Source organism: Miniopterus schreibersii (assembly GCF_964146895.1).
Source record: "Miniopterus schreibersii genome assembly, chromosome: 10".
NCBI classification, from domain to species: domain Eukaryota; kingdom Metazoa; phylum Chordata; class Mammalia; order Chiroptera; family Miniopteridae; genus Miniopterus; species Miniopterus schreibersii.
This window is the reverse complement of record NC_138110.1, coordinates 67,005,007-67,026,327: the sequence shown is the minus strand read 5'-3', so window position 1 is coordinate 67,026,327 and position 21,321 is coordinate 67,005,007. Positions and strand designations below refer to the sequence as shown.

Below are 21,321 nucleotides of genomic sequence, written 5' to 3'. Positions count from 1 at the left end.
CACCTTCAGTTTGTAGCCTTTCTAAGTATGGCGGTTCTGAACTTCAAATTGAGGTATGTAAAAACAGTTAGCACAAGGCCTCAGTATCAACAAATACATGCTGATGAACTCCTTTCATTAGAAGCAAGAATTAGAAGGGTTCTAAATCAATGAAAATCTCATTAAAAATCCAATTGAGAGGATTAACAGTGTACCCAAGCTATAAGAAATGCCTGTTTTTTAAGTAACATGATTAAAGAAATTAGTGCCCATATAGAACCTCTCATTTAGTCTCATTCTATGTTCTCCTGGGAATTTGTTACACATGTACACCTATAGAATATTCAGAGTTATAGATAACCTTCCCAAATTATGTCTTCTGTCCTTTATGGCTTTGTAGAATTGAAGAAATCCTTTTTTTTTTTTTTTTAACACTCATGTAATGGAAGTTTCCAATTTGGAAAGTTGTTTACAGTCATGGTTGTTTCGCTAATAACTAGCCCAGAGCCTAGCATATAGTAGGCAGCCAATAATAATGTTTTTGAAAGAGTAAATAAATTACTAGATAAAGCCAATGGGTATAAAAGAGCCTAATCACATATATGAATACTACACTAACAAATGGCAGAACAATTGGCTGCCAACTGCCATGCTACACGGAAAAAATTGGGTCCACGTCTTCCTCTTCCTTTGACTTTCCAAAATACACACTAAAAACAGTTCCTATGTAGCACAGAACATAAAGGTTTGGAATGGTGAGTTGTTTATTGAATATATTATTTGTGATTGTCATTTGTCTACCTTTTGACATTGTTCATCTTTGGGGGGGTCTCCCATTTACAGCTTATTTGAGTCTCCACTTTTTTCTTAAGCAACTTTAAAATTAGTCAATTATATAGCTTTTTAAAATAAAATTAGTCAAGTTCTAGATTTTTAGATATAGATAACTTACATAATATTTAGATAATCAAAGTTTTTTTAAAAAACTAACTGAAATAATAAGCCAAAATAACTCTCATGGCAGATTGAATCATTTTTTAGCAAATGTTTGCTCTTTTCTCCCAGGATCAGGCCTTGATTTCCAACTTGGCCATGTAACTTGCTTTAGTCAATGAGAAGTTAGCATATGTGACTTAGCAGAAGCTTGAAATATGCTTGTGCATTGGGCTTGCTCTCTAGCTCTACCGTCTTTTGCCATAAGAAAAACATATCTCAGTAGCCACTAACTGGGACCACGAAGAAGAGAAATAGTTCAGGCAGACCTGCACTCAGACTGCAGCTCTATGCCAAGTCCAATCAAACACAGCTTAGATTTGGCAGATTCCATACTGGCCTGAAAAGATGGGAATGAAAATTAGTGTTTATTGCTGTAAGCTCTTGAGTTTTGTGTGTTTTGTTATGCAGCATTATTGAGAAAATAGCACTAATACAACTAGTCATAAACTAGCAATATTTTGCTTTTCCACACTTTTGCTCCTATATGTACATAATGTAACATATATTTCACTTAATCCTTACGATAGTTCCATAAATCAGACTCTACTCGTATTCCTATTTTACACACTTGAAAACTAAGACCAAGGATGTAAAAAAGTCTTCAAAACAATACTTGACTCCAATCTGTTGTCTCCAAAGCCCATGTTTTATGTTGCTTCACCCATGTAGACGTAGCTGAATGCTCCTACCATACTCTCTGGTACCTTGAAAGTACTCTATAAATACCAATTCACTCGATTTCCCTTTTCCTTTCTTTAATTTCATTTATCAACAAATGAAATGTTTGATTGGAACGGGCTAACTGAGGCCTCATGTGGACTAGGAGGAGATGTCAGGCATGGTCTCTCCACCATGATATGGTGCTTATAATATGGTAATGGAGGCAAAATCAGGTAGTCCAAACAGTAAGAAGTTAGCTAATCACATGTTTAACTAATATATTGACATCGTTTTTGATTGAAGCTGTGTCTTAAGCCAGATTTAATTACTGGAAACTGAGTTTAGTTTTTCAGTTCATAGCCACCTTAGAGGAGGAGAGAAAGGAGATATCATACCCTATACTGATGAAAGTAAACTTAATCCATTAATGTTATCCCACCTCTCCTTAAACTGGAGATTAATAGTTGATTATAAATATTTTATTGTTAATACACTAACACAGTAAATATGCTATAGGAATAGAGTTTCTATCTCCTCTTCACGGCATTTGTTAAGTTTAATTATTATCCTGCAGAAGATGATCCATCCTGAGGACTCTTGCCTTTGCTATGCCCCGTCTGGAATCCCCTTCCCTGCCTTGGAAACCTGGTAAATTCTCTAATGCTCCAGCACCGCCTCTTCCCTGCATATAATGATAAAAACATTCCGAAGTCGAATTTAAACATTTGAATCTCAGAATCACTGACCTTTTGTATTGCACAAGATGCTGATTCTATATGTATAACATATTTGAAATGAGAGTCGCACAAAGACATCAGTCACCTGCAGAGGCTTAGCTAATCTGCTGCAGTCCTGCAGGCTGTTTTAAAATAGGGTGCAAAAAATTAGAAATTTAGCTCTTAGTTACTGTATGCCAATGTCTTCATGTTAAAACAAATGGGACTAATAAAATTTATCTTTAAAATATGGACGATTAAACAAGAAAATGTGAGTATTGGAGGTAATAGAGGATTTCAATAAATATTAGTCTGTCTATCTATCAATATCTATATCTATTGACCTATCTTTGTGTCTATCCATCCATTCACATTTGTATATATCTTAGAATGTAGATTGGCCTCCATTATTTAATTACTTGACTGGATATTGGCATTCAATGTGCCTTTCTTGGAGAAATAATAGTAAAAGAATATGAATTCTTCACTCTTGAGTTGGACATTCTGGGTTTAAAAATGAGATATATGACATTGGGTAAATGTATTTAATCTTACTGGCTTTACTTTTCTCATCTGTGGGCTAAAGATAGTAACAGTTCTCCCTCACAGAGTTATTGATTGTAAGGAATAAATGAGCTAATGCTCCATTACTTAGAACAGTAACTGACACATAGTCGAGTCAACAAATATTAGTCAACCTTGTTTTCACAGACCTCAAAGGGTTGCTCAGCTTTGACTTTTATCCTATTTTCAGATAAAAAAGGGAAGAAGATGCCTTGTGTATGTGTGTGTGGGGGGGGGGAGGGCGTAAGCAGAACTAGAGTAACTTAAAGAAAAATCTCATAATGTGCTTAACATGATGAAAAGTTCCTAAATTCTAAATTCTGAAATTTAAAATAAATTCTAAGTAGTTCCTTAATTTAGTTAAGACCTTTCAATCCTTGGGTTTTCCGATAAAGTAACCACAGGATTGACTGTAGTAAATTGTGCTTTTGGAAGGTATTATCTGTCTATTCACCAGAAAGCTGAGAGCATTGATTTGTTTTATATTATTTTCACATGATATTAGTTGTCAATGACCTGATCTGAATTTGAACTGGCATTCTTGAAAAGAAAGACTCCCTTACAAATCCCTTAAGCTCGAATGCAGTCATTTTAATTCACAACAGGCTAGAACCTTGTATAATTGTTCTCAGCTCAATACAATCTTTAACAGCTTTTGATTTACATATTGGGCAGCTGTTTTGAATAAGAAGTTGTCCATCATGGATCCTTTTGTCATGTGTCCAAGGAATGTGTTTATAAATGGTTCGAATTAGAGTAATGAAGGATTCCTGTGAGAGCAATGATCAATAGCTAACCTTACGAACAATATTAAGTGAAAGACAGATGTAAATTGTGACAGGGCATAACAGTGTCAAGTTATCCACGGGGATTGGGCACAATTGCTCCTGGAAAACAAATGGAAATTTTCAAGTCTTTGACTATTGGGCTGAGTCTGATTCCGTGACACAGAAGCATTCAGATTCTGTGTTAAATAAATCATTGACCCACACATGACTGAGACGAGGCAGAATAAAGTGAACAAGGGCAGCCAGGGAAAAGGCAGTTTCAAGAGGCCAGCCAGATCAGGTCTTTACTATGATTACAGGCCGCACCCCCATTAGCCTTCAGGAACAGATGTCCATCGCTATAAGAATGAGCCACGTTGATAGCAAAGTTTCTGTGCAAACACATTTTAGACTATGTCAGACACATCTGGTCAAGGGCTTTGTAATAGCTTTATTTATTTCTTGCCTGAACTGGAACGTCAGAAGCATGCACTCCACATTAAGCCAAGAGTTCCCTTTGTTCCACGCGGCTGCCACAGCTGGAACTTTTTGTTGGTTGACACAGCCAGATCTTCTGTAGAGACCATTATATTCTTTGGCGTATTTCAGTGAGTTTGCATCTTTTAATCCACCTCAGCAAGCTGCGGGGAGTTTGTAAGGGCCACGTGCAGGACGTCCTATTAAAACTACACAGGGATACCAGCTGGGAATGCAAAATTGATAGCATCGAGGTGGCCTGCTACCAAGTTGGCCTTGGTAGGATGAGCTGTTTGCCATAGCCCTACTCACTCAGATCACTTAGGACAAAAGCATCAAAACAGAAGTAGCTTCTCATTCTTATGTGTTGAGGTTGCTCACAGATTTCTACCTCTAGCCAAAAAAAAAAAAAGGCAAACAAAACTTCATTGTAGACTATAAGATCGTGTAGGATACAGTTTCACGAAGATTACTAAAAAAAATCCCACAAAAAAACATCTGGCCTACAAAAGTTGAAGAAGAAGAGCGCAGTTAAAACTAGGTTCTGCCTAGATTTCTAACATAATTAAGGCTGTTCTTCCTCTTTAACCACATCTATTGAAAGCCCAATTCCAATGTTCTACAGCCTTGAGGAGTCAGAAGTTAAAGGGAAGTGGGGCTGAAAAACATAAGTAGATATTCACAAATGTGCACCTAGAATGGCCTTTAAACTCATGCTGAATTGATTGTATCTGGCCTGGTTGGGATAAGTTCAGTGCCTGCTTCTAGTTTTCAGGAACACGCTGTCTCAAACATGAGCGTAGCTCTAGTCCAGCCCTGGCGCACCCACCCTCACTCTGCCTTTGCCACGTCCTTCCTACTGACTGACCCTTGATTCGGAAAGAAAGCTACTCCAGCCTTTACACTTGGCAATCCAATGGCATCTCATGGATTTCTCTTCTTAGGGACCCACTTAAGCAGTGGTTAAGCTCCAATTTCTTGGCATAATATAGTCTTGGCAGATTATACTTCTGATTAAAACTGACCTTCAGGACCCTCTCCTGTGAGCTTCTCTACCAAAGTGTGGGTTAGGGGGAAAAAAATCTCCTCCAGGGTCCACTCCATCTCCATGAGATTTTTGGAATGATTGAGAAAGCAGCCAAACATAATTTGCCTTCGTGTTACTAGAGCATTCTGCTGTGAAGCAGATGCATAAAGAACATATGTTATCATGGACGTGCACATGTGCCTAAAGTTTTGCTCAACATACAGGGTGGGGCAAAAGTAGGTTAACAGTTGTGATTACACAAAACACAAAGTTTATTCTCGTATTGTTTATTAATTATTGTATTATTTTTTATATGAACAACTGTAAACCTACTTTTGCTCCATATTCCTAGAACTCTGTTCTAAGAAAGGGAACACGCACAACTTGGAAGGTGTTCAGTAATCCACAGCAAGAAGCACTACAGAGAAAACCTAGGCAGAGGGACCAATGTGAATATGTATGTACCAAAAATTAGAATACACACAATAAATGAGCACCTCTGAAATTTTAACACAATAAGGTAAATTTGATCTCATAATAAGCAGCATGAAAGAGTTAGTACATGTGGAGAGAACACAAATTCTGAAAATATAAAATCTAGATGTGGTCCCCATTCAGCTGTACAGGAGACAGGATCACTGAGGGCCATCTTAAAGGCTGTCAGTTACACTGGTCTACTGGCAATGTCACAGGTCTTGAAGTCAGACATTCCTATATCTGCTTCCTGGTCTACCACTTCCTAGGTATTTGACTTCAAGTAAACTGAATAAACTTATTGTGTCTCAGTTTCCTCATTTGTAAATTGGGATAATACTAACTTTTTGTACCAAATTCTAACAAGTAAATCTTGTTTCTCTATCTAAGCATAGGATTAGCCTGTTTAAGTATATAATATATACTGTTTTTTATTTCAACATGGTATTTGACCAATAATTTCTTTTTTTTTTTTTTTTTTTTTTATCTCTAACTGATGTGAGTAATATACAGGGTAAAGGAAAGAGGCCTGATGGAAAGATGGGGAGGGAGACACCAGTTTGCTGTTTGACATGCCATGTTTGAGTTGCCAGACACTACTAAGAAGGTGAGCTCTGATATTAGTGTAAAATGGGGCTGTAGATGAAGATTTGGGTGTCACTGTGAGATGAGTTTGTAAGCCAGGACCAGTGGAACATGGAAACTAAGACAGAGAGTTAAATAGCCAAGCAGTTTACAGCCATCTAATAAACTGCAAAATTCTATCTTCCCTAACGAAGGACACTTAAGAGTGAATCAGCCAAGAATATCTTGATATCTTTGAGGACAAGATGAAAAATGGAAGACTTGGGTATCTAATAGAAAAGGGCCCACTTGAAAAAAGGGTTCTAATGCTATTATAAAGAGATACATTCCTGTCTCTGTCTCATTCAACAAGTTTATAAAACTCTTGAAAGGCATTAAGTGATGAGATTATTGAGTTTATACATGACACAAAACTGGAAAGCTAGCTAATTGTTTGGATGACATATTCAAGCTCAAAATTCTAGTAACGGATGTGAGTGATGTGTCCAGCTGAATAAGATATTATTTAACAAAGACAAGGTTAAAATTCCCCATTTGAGGTAAATGAATGTATTAGAAAATAGAATTGAGCAGCCCTTCTGTCATGGCTCATCTTTGTAAGATAGTTTGGTATTTCCACCACTAGCTTTACCTTTATTAGCTTAGAATTGACTGTGCTGGGATCTGTTTTGAGCTTTTCGATCCAGAGGTGATGGTCTTTCTACCACAGTCACTCCCTTTGGCTTGCCGTCTGAGACTTTCAAGGATGTTACTCAGACCTCTAACAGGTACACTGTGGATTAACAGTAGTCACTAGCGACATATGGCTATTTCAACTTAAATTTAAATTAATTAAATTTAATTAAGTTAAAATTTTAGTTCCTTAGTGACACTAGTCAGGTTTCAAATAACCAATAGCAACATGTGCCTAGTGGCATCATTGTAAAAAGTTCCATTAAACAGCACTGATGAAGAGAAGTGCATTTCAGTGGGCCCGGTCCTCCCTAAAGAGGGTATTTTGAAAATCTGCTAGGGCATTTTTAGTTTGCACAATGATCACACAGGACAAATACCTTCCAGGGTGGCAGTACTTTAAATCATGGCCTTCTTTCTCATATCCTGATTTAAAGCACTGCCCAACTGGAAGATAAATTTACCATATTTTTCCTCCCAATCTTCCCAATTGTTTAGCCATAAAAGAGAAAAATAAACTCAAAGAAAGGTGGAGGAAAAGAATAATTTAAAAAGTATAAATAGTGAAACTGAAAAAGAAACAAATACAGAAACAGGAAAAAAGCCCCCAAGAAATCAAAAGTTGGTTTTTTGAAAAAAATAAATAAAATGGATGAACTTCTAATAAGAATTATGAGAAAGAGACTGAATTTAAATTACCAATGAATTAGTAATAAAATAGGAGATATCAATATAGATACCCATGGTCTTGAAAAAGATAAAAGGAACACTAAGAACAACTTGATACGAATAAATTTGAAAACTTAAGTGAAATGACCCAATTCCTCAAAACCCACAAATATTTAAAACTCATTCAATATGAAATAGATAACATGAGTCACCTCATAACTCTAATATATAGATAGATAGATAGATTGATATAGATATATATTTAACCATATCTTCAAACCCCAATAAAGGAGTATCTAGGCTCAGCTGGTGTTACTGGTGAATTATAAAGGAATTTTAGAAATAATAGCAATTCTAGACATTTTCTTCTAGAAAATAGGCGATGAGGGAACAATTCCCAACTCACTTTATGAGGACATTACTCTAAAAAATCAGATAAAGACAATTCAAGAAAAGTATACACCAATATCCTTCATTAAGGTAGACACAGAAACCCTTAACAAAGTATTAGCAAATCAAACCTGGCAATGTATATGAGGATACTGATAGAATAAGAACAGTGCACCTCAACCCAGTAGCTTTATTCCAGAACTGAAATTCTAGTTCAATATTCAAAAATCTAATAATGTAACCCACGAAATAACAATCTAAAGAAAGGTATCTCTGACTTTATGCCTTTGCACATGCTGATTTCTATGTCGGAAGCCCCATAGCCATTCTTTACTTGGCTCATTCTTAAAAACTCAATTCAGAAATCATCTCCTTATGATTGCTGCTTCCTCCCCAGCACTGTTCTCTAACTTTTTCCAATGACTGTTAAAATCCCAGATAAATCTCTGTCCCTTCACATTTTTAATTGTATTGAAATTGGCTGACTCCTTCCCTAGACAAAGACATTTTTAGGACACTCATTTTCCAGTTGGAGTTGAAAGATGGATCCTTGAAGGATTAACTATAGTAAAGGTACAAATGAGGAAAGTGGTGCTTGTAAAATTGGTTGGAATTGTTCCAAAGAAAGAGATACCTCCATCGAAATTAATACCAGCCTTTATTTTTCTTTCAGGATTTGGATTCTAGAATAGATAATTCACCATAAAGTTCACAGCTGCCTATAAGTAAACAAGAATCTGAAAATGGAAGGTTAAGTCAATGTTTCACTATTAATTAGTGAAAGGTGAACCCTAATTTGGAGGGAAATTATATCAGTCAGGATGAGGAGTGCCTATCTGACCATAAGGACAACAGAAAGGATCCAGGAGCCAGACTGGGTCCCAAGTTTTATAAACAGCCTGGTTAATGAGGCCACTAATATGTTCATTTGATCCTAGGTTATGTAAAGAACACATGCCAAGCAAGACAGGAAGTAATCTTTCAACTTCTCACTACAGTGATCAGGTTATTATTGGTGCATTAAGACTAGATTTTCTTCTTGCATCTAGAAAGGATTTGGGGAATTTTTTGATGTATTAGGCAAGTTTACATAAATAAAAAAAGTTTTTCAGACATATTTCTGGGAAATAGATTAGTTAAAAATTGGTATAGCTAATCAAGAAGGAAAGTGGCTTTCTGAGTCAATGGAGGATTATAGACCTGCTTTTCTCTGGCTTAGCAGAGAATAGAATGTGCTTAAAGGGAACAAATAATGACAGTTTAATGTTAGGGGAAAATTGACAATGAGCGCTCTGAAGGAGGCAGGGGATATGAATTTTCTCTTAATGCATATTTAATTAGGAGTGAACTGAATGGTTTTGCGGATTTCCTCTAGACCTAGATTTCTAATGGGAGATGGAAATTGAAAATTTTTTGATCTCTGCATCTGAAAATGTTCACTGTTCTTTATTACTGTTAATTCCTTAACTAAGTCCTTATGTACTACCACTTCTGGCAGGTCTTCCATTTTCTCCCACCCACCCTTTCCTTTCCCTCCTGTGGTTGAATAAGTACTGTACTGAATGGTGCCAATTTTCATCCCTCCCTGTAGTCTCTTCCCCAAAACTTGTGCATGTGTCATGTGACTCTCAGTTCCTCTCCCTGAAGAGTCAGGATCTATTTCCCCTACACCTCTCCCTTCCTCCCTGATGAGAGATCTTATTTACTGGATGGCTTGTGTCATGTCAGTGTAGAGTATTTACCTGGCCAGTTGAAGTCTTTTTTACTTTATTGGCATCTTCAGTAATGTAGTTTACCCCACCCAGCTTCAAGAAATCAGGCAAATCTCTCTACCTTCTCTTTTTCCACATTAGGATCCTTTAGGTCTTCACGCATCTTCTAGCATGGGGAACATTTACATCTTTTCCCACGCCCCTCTGAGACACCAGGAGGCCTGACAGAGTGGGAGAGTGAGAACAACATCATTACATACTACTTGTACCTGTCTTACTTCCATCTCTACCCTATGATGCTGGGATAGAGGATATCTGCATGGTCCTATTTCTGTAATCTCAGGAACCAAGCCTACACTTCACCCGAGAGCAAAATTCTCCTGCTGTTGAAAAGCCCTCATTTCTGTGCAGACTCTGATTTAGCCCATGCTCCAGGAGTCACTCAGGAGGCAGATGCTCTAATTCCATTTTAAGAACCCAGGAGCTCTCCTCTTCCTCTCTGAAATTCCATCTCACTCCAACAAAGTAAACATTTATTTACTACTCAGGGACAGCCCAGGCCTTTTATCAATTGTCTCATGAAATACTGTTTAGGGCATAATCTCTATGCTAATTTGCCTTCAGGTCTTGTTTTAGGAGCTGCAAAATATCTGGCTTTTGCTAATCAATAGCTGAGATTTTTAAGACTCCTGTTTTGATATGAGTTTCAGGAAATTGTTTTTAAACTCAAAGCAAGAATGAAACTTTTTCCTCTCATTGTGTCATCACTTAGTGGATACTTGTTTATGTATGGAATGTTTGTGGTGCAATATTAAAGTGGGGAGAAAGAGAAGAATTATACATCAGGAAAATAGGGATGCTAATCCTTAGCTAATGTCTAATAGATTCTATCCTGAAAATATAAGTAAAATACAGTAATTGAGATGAGATGGTCCAGAAGGCTTTACACAATAAGAATAAATAAAGATTAAAGACAGAATCTTGAAGAACATGAACATTAAAGGCCCAAGGAAAAAAAGATGAAACTGTGAGGGAGATAAGATGAAAAAAACACAGAGGAGATAAACAGAAAGCCAGGACACTTTGGCAGCATAGTCAAGAAAAGGGGAATTTCAAGAATGAGGGGATGGTCCTGAGTGTTAAATAGGAAGAGAGTGTTGTATAAGGAGAAAGGGTTTGGCCTTTGAAATCAAGTATATCTAAGTTGACATACCGACTTAGACTCTTCCGTTTCTCAACCTCTTTAAGCCTTCCTTCTCTCATCTTTAAGGTATGCATAAAATAGTATTTGATACTTAAGGTCGAGTTGTGAAATATGAGATAATGCATATAACATTTGTCCAATGATGAGCTACACAGTGAACAATGATTTTAATATCATGGCTACACGGCCTTCATGAAATCAATTGGGAATATTTTCTGTATGCTAAGAAATACTTTCAGTAATTGAAAAAACAGCCAGATGACATAGGGTATTTTGGGGAAGACACATTTTGACAACTTTTATTCCACTTATTTGCCTGTTCAATTTTTCAACTGCAACTTTATTCAATTTTTGGTTTCCTATATGCATGGTGTGTATTGTATTTCCATGTCTGGAAGGATGCAAAAAAGGAAAAAGAGAGAGAGAAAATAAATTTTATCCCCAAACCAGCAGGAATTTAAACAAGTATCAAAAAAAAAAAGAAATATGAACTCCATTAAGGGAATCGGATCCCTCATACAAATCTGACTCTTAATATCTACTAAGAACACAGCGATTAAAGCTCTCTTTTGCAAAAGATTCAGCCATATCTCCCCCTTTCCTCGATAGCCTCACAATGAGTTTGACTTCTGGGAAGAAGGTATTTCAGCAACATTACAAATTCCCTGTGTTAAATTTCATTATTAGAAGCAAGTCTAGGTGGAACTCCTGAATTTGGCAATAATATTCATGGTTGACCAACATCTCAACCAAGGCAGCATGCTAAGTGGATTACAAAGTCGTGAAATGAACTCTATTACAAGAACTGTAAGAAAAGTTTTCACTCAATCCATAAATCACAGCTAACTCCAGTTAGGATCCTCCATCCAGAGACAACTGGAAAGCTGAGGGAACACAGCAATCAATGTTCAGTCTTTAAACTCAGGATTGAGAAAAGATCCAGAGCAATGTCCAGATAAGTTTTGCAGGTAGTTAAGGAAGTCCAGTTATGCTTTGTTTGTGAAAACTGAAGGCCCAAAGAGAGATGTCTTTGTCAAATACTGCATATTAGCCAGAGATCTGGCAGGAGAAAGAAATTGTGGTCCCTATGGTAGGCTGGTCTACAGATGGCCATGCATGCAAGGTATTAATGAAAGCTGTCTTTGCCGTTCACTCATTCTGTGTTTTGCTTGCTTTATGCTAGTACTTTGGCTAGGTAGAATATTTTACTAGTGTTGTAACTCAGTCCTTCACTCCCACGGTATCAGAATGTTGGTTACCATAATTTTCCATTGATTAAGGCTATTTGCAAAGAAAGGTACTATCAGAAAACCCTCTGGGTTCCAAACATAGTCTTCCTTGCCCACAATATGTAATATTAACCCTAATCCTACGTTGTAATAAAATTCAGCCACCCTACCCAGAATAGTAGTTCCCTTTCCCACTTGTTGGCTCAGTGATATGAGAGATCTAAAATGTTGGTGTGGAGAGGATAGTGTCATTTCATCAGACCCATGACCAAATGCCTGGAAGAAGTGTTCCTGTGATGGGCACTAGAACCTCCAAAACTCCCAAGCCCAAAGGAACAAAAATCCTTTATGTGAGAGAAGTCACTACCACCTCAAGCATTTGATTCTTATATCTTTGCACCCTGACTATAAAAATAAGGCACCATACGTCAGCCGCTACTGTTTTTGAGGGTCATTCTTGAGTAGAGTTGAAAGCAACAGCTCTCCTCTCCTGGTTGGTGCCTGCAGGCCATGCCCGCCCACCTACTAACCAAGCCTGAGCTTTTCCCTCATCTGCTAACTTCATAAGTTCATAATGAGCTTACCCTGAGTTCACATTTGTGGAATGAAGGGCAGGCAGCCCAACAAAAGGAGAGGTAGAATGGAACCTACTCCTGCCATTTTGCCCATGCCTTCCAACTCTGCCCAGTCATGGTCTCACAAGTATGATTCCTCTTTTATAATGGAATGCAGCTGTGCACATCCAATTTCATGGTTCAGTGCATCAGATAACACTCAGTGCATGCTAGGTCATTCAGACTGCATAATCACTTGATGTCCATAGTCATCTATTCAGCCTATCAGGGCCCAGCAGCAAGCCGCAAATCATTTTTCAGATAGACAAGATCTGTTGCCTGAAGATGAAATGGCCCTACTCTAAAACCCTAGGAATCTTTTGTGTGATTCTCCTATTGGGACTTGCCAGAGATTTCATAAAACATCTCTTCTTACTTGAAGCATCCCAGTACTGTTGGATCTGGTGGGTCATAAGGCCCTAGTGACAGGGCGGCTCAGATGAAAGCCAGAACCTGACCTGCTGCAGAAGTCTTTCAAATTCCAGACCCCATTCAAAAGGGCAGCCCTAAGAACAACCAAAACAATGGGTCCAATGAGCTTCATGCCCAAACTGCCTCCACATCAAAACAAACAAACAAAAAAAGAAGTGTTTGCCTCTGTCTTAGTGATGGGCTGTGTAAGTGTAATAACTTACCTCTCACTTAATAGAAGATGTCTTAAAATCCCCCATATCACAGATTCCTGAGATTTTGAGGTTCTCCCCCCCACTTTTGGCCATGCAGGTGTCTTACTAAGGCATCTAAGATACTACTTTCAGCTCACTCAGTTGAATCAACACAATGTCATCACTGTAATGGGCCAGTGTGATATTCTTTGGGATATGAAAATAACCAGGGTCACTCTGGGCTTTAACCCTTAGCTCAAAGAATATGTATTTAATTAATGACTTTTACTATCATGGCTTTGCAAATACTAGACCAATCTTTAAACAATGATTTCTTCTTTTCCTGTTGTCATAAAAATTTTTTTCAGCTCCAAGCATACTAACTATGCTATAAGAAGTGATATTTCAACAATAATATTTTAGGCAAAGACACACTAGTAAACCTTACCCAGTCAGAGACTGTCACATGGAATACATTTGAATGGCACACCATGTTTGGATAAAGATAAAGGCATTGTTTTGCTTCTGTAGGCCAAGAGAGAGTAATACAGATGATGTATCATCTAAGCTCCTTCTTTGCTCCAGGAAGGAGCACTATTTCTACATGTTTCAACATGCAGTTTTTCAACCAAAATATTCCATTCCTTTACAGAAATGACAAAATTTTGCACGTTAGATCCTTCTTCCAGTGGCATATTCTCAAGGGAACAAATATTATCACAAGCACACCTGATTCTGCTATCAAATGTCTTCCTGAACATCAGTTAACCTGACTTTTTATCACCTTCCAAAGAACAACTTCATTATCCATTTGCCTAGCATCCACTGTTAAGCCTTCCCTCCCTCCTTTGGTGAGTACAATCAACTTTCATAACATTGTATTTTATTTACAACTTACATTATTTACTTTTCAATTCTAATTCATTTCGGACACAAACTTGTTTTTATTCATATATTTTTCTATCTCCGAGAATTATTAGTTATAATGCATTGGGATGGAATGAATCTCAATTTTACCACTGAAATTTAAACATAATATAAATATTTAATGCCTTCTCATTCATCAGCAGAGCTGTCATGGATGAATTAACACTCATTAAGCAAATATATATTTCTTATGTTAGAAAGCAGGAGAGATGACTTATCCTTGAAACAAGACAGTAAATAAATACTGTTATTTCTGAAGAGTTTAGGCAAACTTCTTCTGATTATCCTGTTATGGAGTAAAAGAGAGAAAGCTCTCACTGAGTCAACAGTTGCATGTGAGTTCTCAGGGACTGTACTGACTTGTTCTAAGATACCACTCCAAAACTAATTGTCACTGACATCATTACTTGATTAAGTATGCAGATATTTACAACAATCATCCATCTGACTTTTGCACCAACCAAACAGGGGAATTAAATAGAGAACTGATAGGAGTCACCCCTCTGCATCGTGCAAGTGTTTTGTGGAGACACCAGTCTCTGCTATTGAGAAATCTGCCTAGAGATGGGCCACAGTTTCGCTTTACAATAGGAGAATGTGAGGGACAAACGGTGGGGGAAGGAGAAGCTCTATATTGCCTTTCCTACCAAAATAGCCCTCAGTCTACAGGTCAGGAAGCTAACATGTGGATTCTGTGGCTGACTAAGTCATCTATTTGTTTTACTGTTTGGGACTCGGGAAATAACCACAGCAAAGAATATTCTTAGAACAGAGGAGTAGATTAAACAAAATGGCATGGCTGTCATGCAAACAGACTACAGGAATAGAAAAAGAGAGAAGAAAGGAAAGAAGGAAATACGAAAGGGAAGAAAGAAGGGAGGGAGGGAAGGAGGGAAAACTGAATGCTCAAGAAGTCAGTGTACCCTTGAAGCCAAAAATTGCTTGTAACAAATTTCTCCTCTGAAAGAAATAAGTGAACATAAAATGTATGAAGCTTAGTTGAGAAACACAACCAAATTAGTCAGAATGGGCAGCTTAGGAGAGAAGGAAGCAAACAGAGGGCAAAAACGTGAAAAGTGGTGGGGAAATCTACGACACAAAGAAATGTTAAAGATGAAATCCAGAGAACAAGTAAGAAGAAGAAAAAAGTGAATGCAAGCCTGAAAAGATTATAAAAGTGGAGAACAGAAAACAAAGATCCAACACATGGATGCACCTAAAGTAAATGGACATACTTTTTTTTTTTAAATGATAATTCTTCCTTAATTAAGAAAGAAGTGACTGTACAGTCTGTGCATTGTTTTGTGGAGAGTGATGGATAGAGAGCGGCTGCAAAATATCCTGATGAAATTCCCAATATCGAGACAACAGAAATAATCTCGCAGTATTTAAGGAGAAAAAGCAATCCTGTGCAGAGGGGATAAATTGGGTTGACCTCAGATTTCTTCGCAGCAACGTTAGAATTCAGAGGTCAGGAGAATACCGCTAGAGTTCTGAAGCAAAAATGGATGCTGTCCAGAAACCTTGCATTCCACGGGGTGTTCTCGAACGCGGACAGGCAAAGGGAATGCACATGCATAAGGCTTTCTTTTTCCTTAAAGAAACTACCTAATGGAAAAAATGCAGCTCACCGAGATGGAAGCATCCTAAACGCATAAAAATGGCGAAACGGTCAAATGCACATAATCAGTGGTAAGCATGGATCCCATTAGATACGAATTTCTGGGCAAAGGCTAGGAGAAGTTTCATTGCAGAAAGGAATGTAAACGTCATAAGCCTTGAAGGACGGCTTCATAATGTCAACTATAGCTATGGATCAGGGAGCAAATCCAGAAGCCAATTTAAAAGTCGTTATTATTCATTGATGCTATCTTAAGTTAATAAGTCAAGAAAGAATGGTTTATGCAGACTACTTACAGTTATAAAATTAATCCCATAAAAACAAATACAAAAGGAATGCATTCCAAATTTCCACAGTGTGTATGTTTGGGAGGGTGCGAGAGGACAGGCCATACGGCAAAGCGAGAAAACAGAGGGAGCAGTAAAGGCCATCAGATCAATAAGACAACGCAATTCAAACAACTTCTACTATGTCTATAAATTCACCAGTGATAAAAATGACTCAAATCAAGCCAACCATAAAACCCAACTATATCCTGAATATAACACTCATTAAACGAGGAAGTACCAATGTGAAAAGTAAAAGGCAAACATATGAAGATAAATGGGGAAACAAGGACAGGAATGAAAAGCCAAGCTGCAGTCCCAACATTTGTGTCGGGATAAGTGGAATTCAAGCCAAAATCTATTAAATGAGACCAGCAGAGGCTTATTATAACATAAAGGATAAATCCATAGTGAGGAAACGTGCTTCCTGATTTTTTAAATGCAGCAAATAATATAGTATCCAACTACATATAGCATAGAGCAAAGTTTGCCAAGTGTAAGGAGAAATGTGCAGAAACTAAAATGGTAGGAGACTTGGTCTTACCTCTGTCAGTTCATGGGAAAATAAGCATAGAAAAGAAATTAGATAAGATTTGAATGATAAATAAGGTTGATCCATTAGATAAAGCTCAAATGCTATACCTTGAAAGTGCAGCATATACATTCTTTTCAAAAGGCCTGTGGATTATTGATAAAAGTTTACCATGTATTAGGCTGTAAAGTTCCAGTAGATTTTCTTTAAGTAGATATACAATAGCCCATATTCTTTGACCACAAGTAATACAATATAAAATAGAAGGCACAGATGATTCAAGGTTAATATAAATTAATATACGATAGCATGTTATCATCTTATTTTTGCCAAAAAGAAACTGCTAAAGTCTTACACCCATACATGGTTCACAAAATAGAATAAAATAATAAAATAAAATAGATGATGCTTTCTTAACATGAACACACTCAAAGTCAGCACCTGGCCAAATGATGAAATATTAAAAGCATCCTCATAAATCACAAGACAAAAATAGCATTACCACCATTATTACTTAATATTCTTTTGCCAAACTAGCAATGAACATAAACAAAAGACAAAAAATAAAAGATACGTCTAAGAGAGGGAACTAAAATTGGTATTATTCTTAAATTATAGGATTATTAGCCTAAAAAAATTAGCAGAATAACTTTAAAAACTTACAAAAGTAAGAACAATTCAAGGGGTTGGAATGGTTAACAATGAGCAAACTACTTGTTTTGATAAAACAAACCAAACAGGTAAAAATATTAATTAAAAAAGATACCATTTACAAGAGAAAAAATAAAAAGACCACATAGCTAGGAATATTAGGTATCAAAAGGACCTATCAAAATAAAACTTCAAAACTCTACTAGTCTATGTCTTTTGTGTGTTCACTGAAGTCTTTGCTCAGTTTTCTTGATGGTCACCTAATGATTGGGTAGAGATTCATTAAATGCCTGAGACTAACAAATCTTCCTGTCTTTGCTGAGGGACTCTGTGTGCGTATTGGGTTAAACCTTCGACACCCAATCAGGCAGTTCACAGCTCTGCCTTATCCTTCACTTCCTGCTCACACATCGCTTCAAGGTTAGTAAGACATTAGATCTTAGGCTCAGGTCTTTTCTGAGCAGGCTCACAGTCCTGGGCACCTACACAGTCCTACACATAGGTGTCTGAGAGTCTCAGGAACATGTCTGAGTTTTTCCAAATCCTTTTATGGGCATCACATTTCTCTACTTTTCCTTTTAAGCTTTTTGGTTTACCTACTCTTTGCCCCAACCATCATTCACCACCCCAGGCAACTGTGATGTTATACAATCACTTCTGATTGTTTCAACAAATGCCCTGAGGAAAAGGTGGTTTAAATTAGGCAAGCACCCAGTCAGGTTAAATCAAGACAGCCTTGCAAAGCAGTGTATGTCAGTGAACCACCAGGCAGGTCAAATCATGATATTCCTCTAGGAATGGGATTTTGAAAGAGTTCCAAATTCATTTTGCCACCACCAGTGGTTGCCAGGCTGCTAGTTTTCATAATAATTTGCAGGCTACTATTTTTTAAGGCTACTATAGCTGGGGGTGGGAATAGGTAAATTAAAACCCCATAATGCCATTCTTACCAACATTCAGACATTTTTCGTGAATAAATTCTCCAGGAATTGTTGCAAGCCTTTGCTTAATTTCCAAAGTTTTAAAAAATTGAATTCTGACCATTTTTGCCAGTGTTCTCATTGCTTTTACTGAGGAGAGGATTCAAAAATCCACTTTTGCTGATGCCACCTTTGATTATATATCATGGACCAAAGTTCTACATTCATGAGTTTATCAAAATAATCCTAAGTGGCTAACTTTTCCAAAGATTGGTCAAATAGCCTGAGCTAATCAACTATAAATATCACATGAATATGTATGAAGTTTTCTGAACATTGTATATAATCTTTCAATGAGAACAGAGTCCTGAAGATCAAGAAAATAACCCAGTTGTTCAGTTCATTATTGGCAAGTAACAAATTGACCTAAATCTTAGTGACTTAAGACAAAAACAAATTTATATTATTATATTATATATATTTTATATTTATTATATTATATTATATATTATATTATATTATAATATTATATTAATCTCATTAATTTTGTGGGTAAGGAATTTGAAAAGGATTTGGCTTTGAAGTGCGGTTGTAGTCAGATGATAGCTGTAGCTGCAACATCCAAAGTTGGGGTACTACCAGCTACCAGCTGGCAGTTGCCTGGGCATCTCTTTCTCTTTATATAGACTCATGCCCTCCCTATGTGCTCTTTATATGATGGAGAGCTTGGGCTTCCTCATAACATGGCAGCCTCATGGCAGTCAGTGGTTTATATGGCCTCTGAAGTTTTTCAAGAATGGGTATTCCAGCAAGCAAGACAAATGCTGTATCATCTTTTCTAACCTACCGTCAAAAATCATACAGCATTATACTTGCCACATTTAATTGATTACAAATAATTCATAAGCTCACCCAGTTTCATATGGAGACCATCATATTCTGCTTCAGGATTGGGGAATGCCGAAGGTCTTAAAAGAGCATTTACGAATGGAGATAATGCTGCAGCCATCTGTGGAAAATACAATAAGACAACCAATTAGAAACCTCACTAACAATTATTGGGAATCTTGAGAGTTGATGAATATTATATATTATTCAATGAAGAGCTAATAAGTGCCTTTCCCTTCATAAAAATCAATAGCCCATGAAATCCATAAACGCATTCACAGTTAGCTGATGCCTTGAAAAACTGACCTTTAGTTACACCTTAGTGTAGTTGGTTTCAGTTTTCATTGTAGGTTAATTATTCGCCACTGAAATGAGCTAGCTCTGCCAAACCAGCTTCACTTTTGACTCATCATTAACTGTATCTTGCCCCATGACATTCCTAGCTTCTATTAGTACAAGGCCACAAGTTGAAACATTGCTTCCAAGACGACTGCTCAATTTAAACAGCAGAAAATTACTTTAGTAAGACGCGAGGATGATGCAATGCTTTATGTATCATTCCTCTTTACAGAGACCATGATTCTGAGAAGTTTCATTCCTCATTGGTATTGAAACATTGCCCTGTTCATTAGACTTGTTGCCAGGTATATCTGCTGAGCACCAATTTGCTACATATTTCCTGTCTACAAATTGCCTATGGAATCAGCGCTGGTAGACGAGATGGAGATTCGATATGCATGCTGGATCAGGTCGCATTGACCACAATCATTAGCTTTGCTAGTCTCTGGAAACGACGGCAATTTTGCAAATGTATGCCCCTTATGTTTTTGTGGGTTTTTTCTTTTTACTCTGAAATGTAATACTATACTACACAAATGAATAAACATAAATGTATAGTATATTGTGTAATTATGAAGTACACATCCAACCTTGCCAGCAATCCTGAACCCCTGTTCTCCAATGAACCCTTCTCCACTATGCATGCTCTCCCTCATCTCCTTAAGTAACTACTCTCCTGCTTTCTACGATAATCATTTTCATGAATTTTTTAAAATATAACTTTAAACCATTTGGGTATATAATACTACAATAATAATTTTGCTTATTTTTATCTTGAATTATAATAGTACTGTATGTAATATTCTGCAACTTGTTTTCTTCATTCACAGCTATGTTTGTAAAAATTACACAAGTTGTTTATTGGTTCTGATTTTGAAGCACTTAAAATAGTTACCAGCAAACAAACTGACCTGTTTAATAAGTTTCAGCATAGACTTAGAGAGAAAATTAACTTTTTTCAATTCCTTTGAATCTGCGATTCTAACAATAAATATTTTTTATTACAACTTGAATTTTTAAAATACCCTAAGAATGTCAGTTTGTGTCCAAGAATATTTTGCTGTCACTTTGACTGCCATAGAAACCAATCAAAAGCCAGTACTCTGTTGGCTTCAAGTATAAATTTAGTTTCTCAATTTCTAGTTTTCTTCTAAATCCAGAACCCCAGAGAGTGAGCCAGATGTGCTTCTTTAGTTTTGTCTGCCTCAAGGGTCTCTAATAGATGTGGCTATTTTATAAGTTAAAGGACATTTTTCTGCTTACTATTACTTGATGCAAAAATAGAGGAAGATCCAGTAAGAGGTTCTTCTGCCCTGAGAACCCAGGGTCCTGCCAAACAGGGCGTCTGTTTCATGAACTGCTAACTGTAGACAGGCTTTTAGGAGACTGGTTTAAAATTAATGGGAGCAAGTCTTTGATGCAGTTACTACTTCAAAGACATGCCAGGTTTTTATTTGTATTGGAAAAAAAAAAAAAGGAGTTATAGCAAGAGGAGGCAGCATATTAAAACTTACAAGATCTCCCTAAAGGGTTTGGCCTGACACAGGGGTGTGATCAGGGGGTTCTTCCTTCCCCTGGCATACTCCCTCCCCTTCCTTCCTTCCTTCCTTCCTTCCTTCCTTCCTTCCTTCCTTCCTTCCTTCCTTCCTTCCTTCCTTCCTTCCTTCCTTCCTTCCTTCCTTCCTTCCTTCCTCCCTTCCTTCGTTTTTTCCTTTCTTTCAGTTGGTTGTGCCTGACTCAGTTAACAATGACTGATGAACCAACAGTGTCGCTTTCC

At 37.1% G+C, this 21,321-nt stretch overlaps 1 long non-coding RNA gene across 1 annotated transcript in view; it reads right to left on the bottom strand.

Moving 5' to 3' along the window:
* LOC308563309 overlaps positions 1-21,321 on the bottom strand; it is a 300,114-nt gene that overhangs the window by 100,238 nt on the left and 178,555 nt on the right. The window contains exon 3 of the long non-coding RNA XR_013999773.1: positions 19,230-19,326. This is a non-coding gene — a long non-coding RNA (uncharacterized lncRNA). The remainder of the gene's footprint in view (positions 1-19,229; positions 19,327-21,321) is intronic.